The sequence below is a fragment of the Cynara cardunculus genome (genome assembly GCF_001531365.2).
Source record: "Cynara cardunculus var. scolymus isolate 2C chromosome LG 1, CcrdV1, whole genome shotgun sequence".
Taxonomy (NCBI): domain Eukaryota; kingdom Viridiplantae; phylum Streptophyta; class Magnoliopsida; order Asterales; family Asteraceae; genus Cynara; species Cynara cardunculus.
Window position 1 is genome coordinate 16,287,786 of NC_037528.1, and position 10,486 is coordinate 16,298,271.

Consider the following 10,486-nt stretch of genomic DNA (forward strand, 5'->3'; position numbering starts at 1 on the left):
ATATATATATGAGCTCATTCAAGGGAAAACTGGCTAGTTTGTGGTAACCGTGAGATCCAATCTCAACCACAAATCAATAGATAAATTAGAAAATTTATAATTTTGGTAATTTTTAATAAAAAAATTTAATGCAAGGACATTTTAGGTATTTTATCTCCTCTTTTCTCTCTCCGTCTTCGTCTTTCGGCCAACGTTCTCCGGTGATACCACAGTGTGATACTCAAGCACATATAAGATGTATTGTGATACCACTGTGTTACATATCCGATCGACGACACAAACGACCACAGTGTGATACCCAATCACATATAAGATGTATTGTGATACCACTGTGCTATCACTGGAGAACGGTGGCATCACTGGAGAACGGTGGCCAGAGGCCGGGGAACGGAGAGAGAAGAGAGGAGATAGGAGAGAGGAGAGAAAATACCTACAATGTCCTTGCATTATAATTTTAATTAAAAATTACCAAAATTATAAATTTTCTAATTTATCTATTGATTTATAGTTGAGATTGGACCTCACGGTTATCACAAACTAATTAGTTCTCATTTGATTAGGCTCATATATATAGAGGTTGGTTCAAATAGAAACCAACCATATGGTACAAACTATGGAAACCGATCTTGACCAATCACATTCTTTCTTCACTTTAGGTTCAAATCTAAATTATAAATTAATGATAAGGGTAATTTGGTAATTCAATCTTTTTGTAACCCCCAATAATTATAATTAATTGGGAGTTACAAATATTAAAAGATACATCTAATTGTTCATGAGATTTTTATGATTTCTTTATTATTTCATGTTCATGGTATTCATTTCAATTGATTTTATACATATATTGAAATTGGTTGTCTAAGTGTACAAGATTTTCATTTCGTTCAAGATACATGGAGAATCCTATTGTAAAAGAATGTCAGAATAATGAAGACGATAAACGCTTTCAGTCTATGTTCATATCTGCACACATGCACAACGATCCTTGATTTTGAAAATGTTCATATATGTGCATCTCTTGCAGTCTATGTTCATATATGTTCACCATATGAACARCTTGTTTTCATTGAAAGACACAATCGTTGTTCACACGAACCCGTGACGATGTCATACGGTATGACATTGAAAAACATCACACCATATGAACATAATATTTACATTGTAAGACACAGATGATGTTCACACGAACATAAGGCCGACATGTGAACATATATGAACATATGAACATAGTGTTTACATTGCAAGACACAGATGCTGTTCACACGAGCATAGGGMCGACATGTGAACATGAGTTGTGAATATGTTCATAATCGATCGTAGGTTACAAATCGGCTGGAGAATATCGGGTTCACGATGCGTGAGGATTTATTACCAAAATACCCTGTGAACAAATTGTTCATAAGCAGCCCAATAAATTTAATGATTAATTGATTATTTTTTAATACTCATTTAATAATGTCCGTTTGACCAATTTACCCTTTGAACAATTGTTCATACACATATCAATTAATACATTAATTAAATTATTGTTTATTTAATCTCATTTAATAATAACTGTTTGATGATAAAATGAACGATCAAGATCGGTTCACATAGTTTGTACCATATGGTTGGTTTCTATTTGAACCAGCCCCTATATATATATATATATATATATATATACATGTGAGACCAAAGATTTTTCGTGAGACCTGTAAGACCAATTCTCAACCCTTAGATTAGATCTACAATCTGAACATTTATAATCACAAAATTGCTACGAGACTTCTCAATAATCACAAAATTGCCACCGTGCAACTTCAGACCATTAGATCATTATCGTATAAAGTTGATCAATGAACATAAATTGGTCTTACGGGTCTCATGAAAAAACTTTGGTCTCACGTGAACCCAACCCTATATATATATATATATATATATATATATAACTATTTATTTATTTCGCTTTAACTTTGACATGTTTCAACAATAATTCCTCCTTAGTATTTATAAAATTCAATAAAATAAATAATGAATTCAATATAAGAGATACAAATTGTAATTATGACTATAATTAGATAACTAACTATTTTTTTTTTTTTTTTGCAAGAAAGATACTTAATGCATAATTATAATCATAAATCCATCATTAATACATTATTCACCTAATTAAAGATTAGCCTTTCATAATTAATAGTGCCACAATGACCTTATTTGCTTATGCCTAAGGTTGGCCTTAATTGCACTACCATTATCAATAATTTTTATAACTCACTATGTTTTTAGAGCATTAATAAAAATTTTAATTTTTGTATTGAATTTTGTGTGAAATGATGCTTTATTAGTTTTTAATTGATTTAAAAAATTATAAAAAATAAATGATTAAAAAAAGTACATGAAACCAAAAAAAAAGGGGGGGGGGTTAATAAGTGACTAGGTTGTGAAGTTGGAGATTGTTATATGTATCTTTTTTTTGTTACGTCAAAATCAGGTTAATTCATGTATTGAGAATGTAAAAAATGAGTTTTGATGTTGATATGTATGAAAATGAGAGTATCAGGTAGGGGTGCATTTAGTCCACCCCTGTGAAATATTATGGATGTTCTTAATTTGATAAGTTGACAATGATGTGACAAAAAAAAATATTATAAAAAGTATTTTGTTATATGTAATTCCATTGGAGACGTTCTAGGTACCTAGACAAGTTAAAACTAAAAGATTATATCCTTTTACAAGTATATAGATTTTGTCATTTAACCTTGAACCGGAGAGTTGTCAAAACCCAAGACGAGTAATACTTGAACTTGAGTCAAAGAGTTAAATTGGCTTGCTTTGAATCGACTTGGATCACTCACATCACAGGGTCGAGCTTGTCAAAATTTTAACAAGCCAACTCACAAACTTTGTGTGTTAACTATGAGACCAGTTGTTCCCCATTAAAATTTGCATGATTAATTGCATATCTGATAAAAGTTATGCATTTGGATTTAGATCAACTGTTCTTTGTTCAGTGTTACTAGATAAAAGTAACAAACTTGCTCGCTCACCCCTCTTATTTGATTAAATATTGACTGAAGAATTATTGTGTGATACATGTTTTGAGTAACATAATATGAACCGTTTAAATAAGAACTATTTAATCTAACATACTGATTAACACCGATTGGCTTCCAATCTTTATCATATGGCCGTAGATTCAATCTCAAAAAGGATTTCTTCTGACAATGTTATAATTCATCTACAAAGTTTTTGTATGTGTTTAAAGGGATCCATAGGTTTGAAAAGTTAAGGAATGAAACATAAGTAAATAGTTAAGTTCTAACTCAACCATTAACCAAAAAAATTAATGTTTAGTGACCGAGTAAATAAGTCATTGAACCATTAAGCAAAAAACTAACGTTATCCTTCACTGTTATACATGTTACGAGTGTCATTTGATGTAACACCCTATGCTTTAGACTAAACTTCTAACAAAAATTCGGCATGACTTATTCATAAACTCATCATTTGCCTATTTTATAACATGTGAATCATATTTACACATACACTAAACAACTCCCAAAACCAAAAGCTTGCATTGCACCGGGTACATTAACTACTAATTATAATTATACACCAAATGTACTGATATTAACTCTATTGAATACCATTTTCAACTAATCTTTGGTCCCCAAGCAAAATGGTAGTAAAAAACGCTGCATCAACCAATAGCATTACCTATCAATAATTACACCGCCAATAATACCCTTTTATCTTGATCCTGGGATACACGTCAAAAAATAAAAATAAATCATGTTTCATGCCTGGTGATTTCAAGAGTTTATATAATAAAATATTACACCAAAAATCAAAACTGATCCAAGAATTCCAAAACAATGCATGATTTGTACACATAGGTAATATGCAAACCAACACATTACTTTAATGGAATCAATAAAAGATGTGGTTATAAATTTCAAAATGAGGTAACAACCATCGCACGAGGTGGGGGTGACCTACCACAAGAACCTGAATCAGTGAAGGAGCACTACCCAGCTATCCACTTATCCGTTAGGCTAATTTCAGCATAATCACCATGTGCACGTTGTGTCGTGTAGACACTATGCTTATTAACCGCGTATGTGGCATGATAAGTGCACGATACTCCATAAACACCAAATGGGAGCACCCATCTAATTGTAAAGGGAGCGACCCAAATACAAACACAAAAGGGGTGACTCTAAGCCGCCAGATCCGGATCTAAATACATCATGTCAGTGAGTAAACAAATAGCTCACAATACCTCGTGTATACAAATTCTATTTAACCAAAATTTCAATCAATAGCATGCTTCATAAACAACAAGTTTCAAAACATCAGAGTATCAAACCATATTCCACATCGTTTCTTATGATAATTTAGCATGCTAGTTTTAACCTAAAATTTACTTTGTTTGTAAAAAGAAGTAAATAACCACATTTCACAACACTCATTTAAATCAATCATTTTTCAACCACATATTCAAACATAAGTGAAATGAATCAGTTATGTAAAATACATAAATTTGACTTGTACCCGGTTTTAAGACTACTTGAACTCGCCTTAGCCTTTCCCATATACGGGTTAAGACAAAAGAAATCAATTTTTTTAACATCTCCAAACAGTCCAGATCTATGAAAGTATAATTTTGGCCTATTTAAAATCCGGTTATAGAAGGTTAATCTTATAATGATTTGTAGAAGACGTCCAACGGTTTACCTAAAAGGTGTTACAGGCTCAAATCCGAGCTACAAGTGATTTATTATGATTTTCATAACCTTTAACAATAATGTAATTTAGCCCGATCATATACTCTTATTTCTTACGAGTCTCTTTACTTACATTCTAACCTTCAAGACGTGATTAATATACAATTTGAAACATGCTTAGAAGGTTCACACGTTCGTTTTTCACTTAAAGTCTAACTAAAACACAAGTTTTCATATTTTAGTTCAAACCGAACCGAACTTGAACATTCTTTAACTTTGTAAATCCAATAAAACCCATATGAAATATTGATTTGATCATTGTAACACCTTTATATATCTTTCATAACTATATTCACCGAATTCCAACTCTTAATTTTGTTTATAACGTCTTGATTTTAGCATTGAGCAAAACAGTTTGACTTTTTTTACTACAACCTTTAATCTACCATAAAAACATGTCTGAGTGGAATTTTTTTCTTGATATCATCTTAATATTACTAAGAAACAAACCATACCAACCATCTTAACATTTTCATGTTGGTTTCAATGTCTCAAGGTTCTTCACCAAACTTTGACTTTTTCAAAGATTGTCAAAGGTTATAATTGTTCAACTTCAACTCTTGATTGAATATCTTAAATGGACTCAAGACTGTTCTAAACATGAATTAAGTGGGTGTTTGGAATTGCTTATAAAAACAACTTACTGACTTATTCCGGTGTGGCACCGGTAATAAGCACTTTTGAGTGTTTGGATAAACAATTTATACCGGTAATAAAGAGTTTTTGAATAAGTTAAACTCTTCTGACTTATAATAAGTTAGATAAATGTTTTTGTAGAAAAACATAAGTTGTTTCAAATAAGCAATCCCAAACACCCCCTAAACTTAACCATCAAATTACCTCTATTAATAAGATTTGGAACACCCAGTTTGTTCCATTCCTTGTAGGATTTTAGGTTCTAAAGCATCAAAATCAAGATTTATCATATTGGGACTCAAATGAAGCTTAATATGCACCATTAAAATGGGATTTTATAGAAAATACATAAACCCATGTCTGTCCTCCCATGGAGGCCGTTAATCTCCCCTTTTTGTGACAAAATCCCAACAGACCCAATACCCTTTCGATCATCAAATATAACAAGAAATCGAACTTAAGCATCAAAGCTTACCTTAAATCGATGGTTTGATTCCAAGAAATCATATTTTTGAAGCCCTAAACATTCACCATCGTCTTATCCGGCTTCTCCCGGATCCTCTCTTCTATTTTTCTTTAAACCGTTTTATATTATTACTAGTTTATAGAATTGACACAACAAACCCTAGAGTTTTGCTTAATCAAATCTTACCTCAGCATTTAACTATTTAACCCTTTTTAGTATACGGTTGGATTCTGTTAAGAAATGAACTTACGGTGAAAAACGTAAGAAGAAATCTCCATCCTTGAATCAATCATAATTGAATGTCAACACTAATAAGGGACACCGAAATGCACCAAGTCAGTTTCCTTCTAAAGCGCAATTCATTGGTGAGCATGAGAATAAAAACAATCAATAATTTAGATCTTTTTTACACTTCTCACAATATGTTCTCTTCTTACACGCTCATTCGCCTTTTAGTATATATATATATATATATATATATATATGTACCTTGAAATGGGATGTTACAATATAAATGATATAATTTTCCCCAAAGACAAAACATTTTTCTTAGTTTTATTACATTAGAAAAATGCCAAGTGAAGAAAAATATGATAGAAAATGGTTAATATATTCAAAAAATTTAACAAAATATATTATTTTCGTTGCAAACTATTTATTACATGATCTAACTTTAACCAGCTAAGAAATGATGGAATTAAGGAATGAAAAAATGTTGTGACTGAAAAAAGCAAGAAAAAATAAAATTTTAATAAATATAGAAGAAGAAGAAAACTACACTTATTTAAAAAAAATTCGGCCTAAGGTGTATTTTAACTTTAAGACAGCTTTGTAGTAGTAAATTATGAGAACTACGTTTTTTATTTATAAAAGTCTACCATTGAAGATGCCTACAGTAGACTTAATTTTTCTATCTTAATCTCCGCACGACTCCACACCGTCTTCGAGCATTGTTTCCCTTTTTTTCCTACCAAACCTCCCATTCCTTTTCTTTCTTTTGTGTATTTGTCTTTCATTTTTACGCATAAATTTTTTTTACTAAATAAACTATTCATTGGTCCTTGCAATTTATCGATAGTAATATCATATGTTTTTGGGTGATCCCTTGTTATTCAGTCAACAATACCTAAACACGATATTCAGGCTTCTAATCACCCTAATTCGACCTTTTGTATGTGTTTTTTTTGTAAGTAGGTGACCCAATGAATGGTTACGTTGATTGTTATTTCGTAGGGGTGCAATTGAGCTTGATTTATTACAATTGACGAGATTAATTAGAGCATGTGAATTCCTAAACGGCAATGGAAAAATAAGAATGGTGGCGGGAGAAGGAGATTAGGCGTTTATAAACATACATAATCAGATATAATATGTGCGTATGGGTTAAATAAATGTAAAAAAGAAAAAATCTGATGTTTTTTAATTAATTTCATTGACGGGATAGAAATACGGCGTGAAAATTTGGAACAAGTGTTTTTTAAATCGTTTATGCAAGTGATTTTGAGGCAAATGAAATATTTAAACAAGTAATTGATTGAATTAAAAAAAATATTTTTAATGCTTACTTTTGTTATAAATTAAGACATGCTTCATGTAATAAATAATGTGGTTGCTATAGCAACTACATGTTCTCGGTAAATTGATTTTTGCTTCAACTTTTCTAAGATTAGAAGATATGGTTTTCTACAAAGAATATTATTAATTTATTTAATTATTTAGGGACCGTTTATCAAATACGTACCCGGTAAGTGCTTACCGATAAAATTTAACACTATTATTTACTTGCCGGGTAAGATTTTAGTCCATCAAAACGACATCGCATGTAACAATTTACACGGTAAGCGTTTACCGTGGTAGGAGTCGTCGCTCTCATTTACCGGGTAAGGCTTTTGGTCCTTGTCTCGCTCTTACCAGGTAAGATTCTTGGTCCTTATCACATTCATCCGGTAAGGTAATGTGACTTGGTAAGGCTTACCCGGGTAAGCGTTTGGTAAACGTCCCCTTATGCTTCTTTTGGTTTGCAGGATTTGGTGAAACTTGAAGGGATTTGAATTAAATTTCATTTTAACTTTTGTGTCTGGTTTAAAGAAAAATTTAGATTTGAAATTCTACAACCTGACGTATTTTAGAAATTATTTATATTGTGTTCTCGAATTTGGAGAGAAAAGAAAGGAAATGAATAGAAGGACTAAAAAGGGAGAGAAAATAATGGAGAAAATAATTTTTTTATTTGTGTTCTCAAGAGAGAAGGAAAAAGAAAGAAAGAAAAATAATTTTTCTTGTTCTCGAACAGTGCCACTCATATCACATCTCGCCTTCTCTATTCCCTTGAAATGAAGTATAATTGGTACGATCATAATGTTTATATTGCATTATAGATCTTATAAATCAAACAAGATTTATAAACAAGAATGGAATTTCATTTCATTTCATTCCAAATCATACAAAACAAACACAACAAAATTTCTAGATGCTTCCAAGAAACTAAAACCACTAAAAAAAGATTTTGTCAACCCAAACGGGCCCTTAGAGTAGTGACGACATGTCGTTATACACTCTACAACGACTAACTTTCCACAACGCCACTCATATATTGCAACGACTAATGGGGTTAATGCGACAACCATCGCCATTCCCATGTTCCTTGTCGTGAGATGTTCTTCCTAATCAACAGAGGTTACTCAAGTGGCGTATCTCAAACCTTTGGCGATAAAAAGCACCAAGGACGGAGCCAACATTTTAGTTCAGGGGGTGTAGGGCTAGAAGATGTCAAGAACAAAATGAATTTGACCTGTCGATAAGGTATTCAAACAAAATGCTAATGTGAGAGATGTGATTTATCTTAGTGCTAGTAAGTCTTGAGAGACTTTGAGAGGAAATTTGAGTTAAGATGAGTAGATTATTAAGAACTTTGAGAGACAAAGAATAAAAAATGAAAATATTATGAATATTTTGACTTTAAGAATGATGTATATTGCATAATGTTAATTGAATTCAAAGACATTTATATCATCAAATAAACCATTACTTTCACTAATATATGAATATAACATAAATGACGTCCATACAAGTGTGTCATTGTCGTCAGGGACGAAGCTATAATTTTTTTTTTAAACGGTGGCACAATTTGACTAAGAAAAATATGATTCGAACTTGGGTCTGGGGTGGAAGAAAAGTCTCGCAAACCAACTGTACCAACTACCAAATAAAACGTGTTCTCATTGTAGTTTCAAAATACATACGACCGCACACAACAAATTAATACGACTGCACTTTCACGAACATAATTTTTTTTACCCTTCAACTAAGGAAAAATAAAACGTGTTCTCATTATAGAAACCTTGATTTAGATATTTTGTAGTTGTGCGATATCAATATTTATAAGTGAAAGAAAAACAATATAAAAATGTTATTGCCAATATAAACATTACATGCTAACAGTTTTGTGGTAATTGTGAGGTATAATATGAGTCAATCATTTAGATAATTGATGTTATTTACTAAAATAAAAACAAATGGTAAATTAGTAAATTGTGTTGATTATTCAGTTTAGTTTAATTAATTTAATATTTCAATTTTACTTTAATTAGTTTAATTATTTTAATATATGTCTATATATACACACACACACACAAACCAAATCCGGTGGGCTTCTCCGGCACCCACCACCAACCTCTGTGACCTCCTCCGGTCATCTTGTTTGACCAAGACTTCGTCTTCGATGATCGACCACTAAACACCCACATGTGAACATTTTTGACACTTGGTATCACAGTGGTCTCAAAGTTTACTTGATGTGTTTTGAGTATCACATTGTATATATTTCGGGTATCACATTGTGTATCATGGTGTATTTTAGGTATCACATGATGTTCGTCGAAGGCCGGAGATAGGAGAGAGAGAGAGAGAGAGAGAGAGAGAGAGAGGAGAGATTAAAAAAACTTAAAATACCTAAAATACCATTTAATTATAATTTTAAGTCAAATTACCAAAAATATTAGTTTCTTAACTTATTCATTGATTTGTGGTTGAGATTGAATCTCACAATTATCACAAACTAATCAGTTTTTTCTTGAATGAACCCCTATATATATATATGTATGTATGTATATGTATTGTACAACAAACTAATCAAATGAATACATGTTATAAATAAATAAATAATAATGACAAACTAATTGATAACTAATAAGTTAGTTGGTAGCCGATGAACAAAATATATTTGGCAAAAACTAGCTGAAGAGCTAGATGAAAAATGTACAATTGTCAATAATGGCATCTTAAGAAATTAGTCAACTAATAACATTTTATAATATAATATAATTTTTTTTTAAATTATAACATATTAATTAATACCAACAAGATAGTAAAGAAAATAAATAATATAATATGTTAATTAGACGAATTTCAATTTTATTACTATACATATTATAAATTTTGGATTTGTTAAAATAATTTAAAAAAATCTACATTCATTTATAATTTTAAACAACCCTCACGTATTATATATGAATGAAAATAAAATTTGATCAAACTCACATATTCTAATTAATTAATAATTTTTAAAAATATATAATTAATACTTAAATTAAATATTTTATTAAAATCATTCACTACA

At 30.8% G+C, this 10,486-nt stretch overlaps 1 long non-coding RNA gene across 2 annotated transcripts; it reads right to left on the reverse strand.

The window, feature by feature from the left end:
* Nucleotides 1–3,447: 3,447 nt before the first annotated feature.
* Nucleotides 3,448–5,962, reverse strand: LOC112528530. 2 transcript variants are annotated; one of them, XR_003070824.1, is made up of 3 exons: nucleotides 5,878–5,962; nucleotides 3,979–4,218; nucleotides 3,448–3,739 (listed from the first exon to the last, which is right to left on the reverse strand). It is a non-coding gene; the product is annotated as an uncharacterized LOC112528530 (long non-coding RNA). The 2 variants fall into 2 exon arrangements; XR_003070825.1 differs by lacking the exon at nucleotides 3,979–4,218.
* Between the last annotated feature and the right edge of the window lie 4,524 nt (nucleotides 5,963–10,486).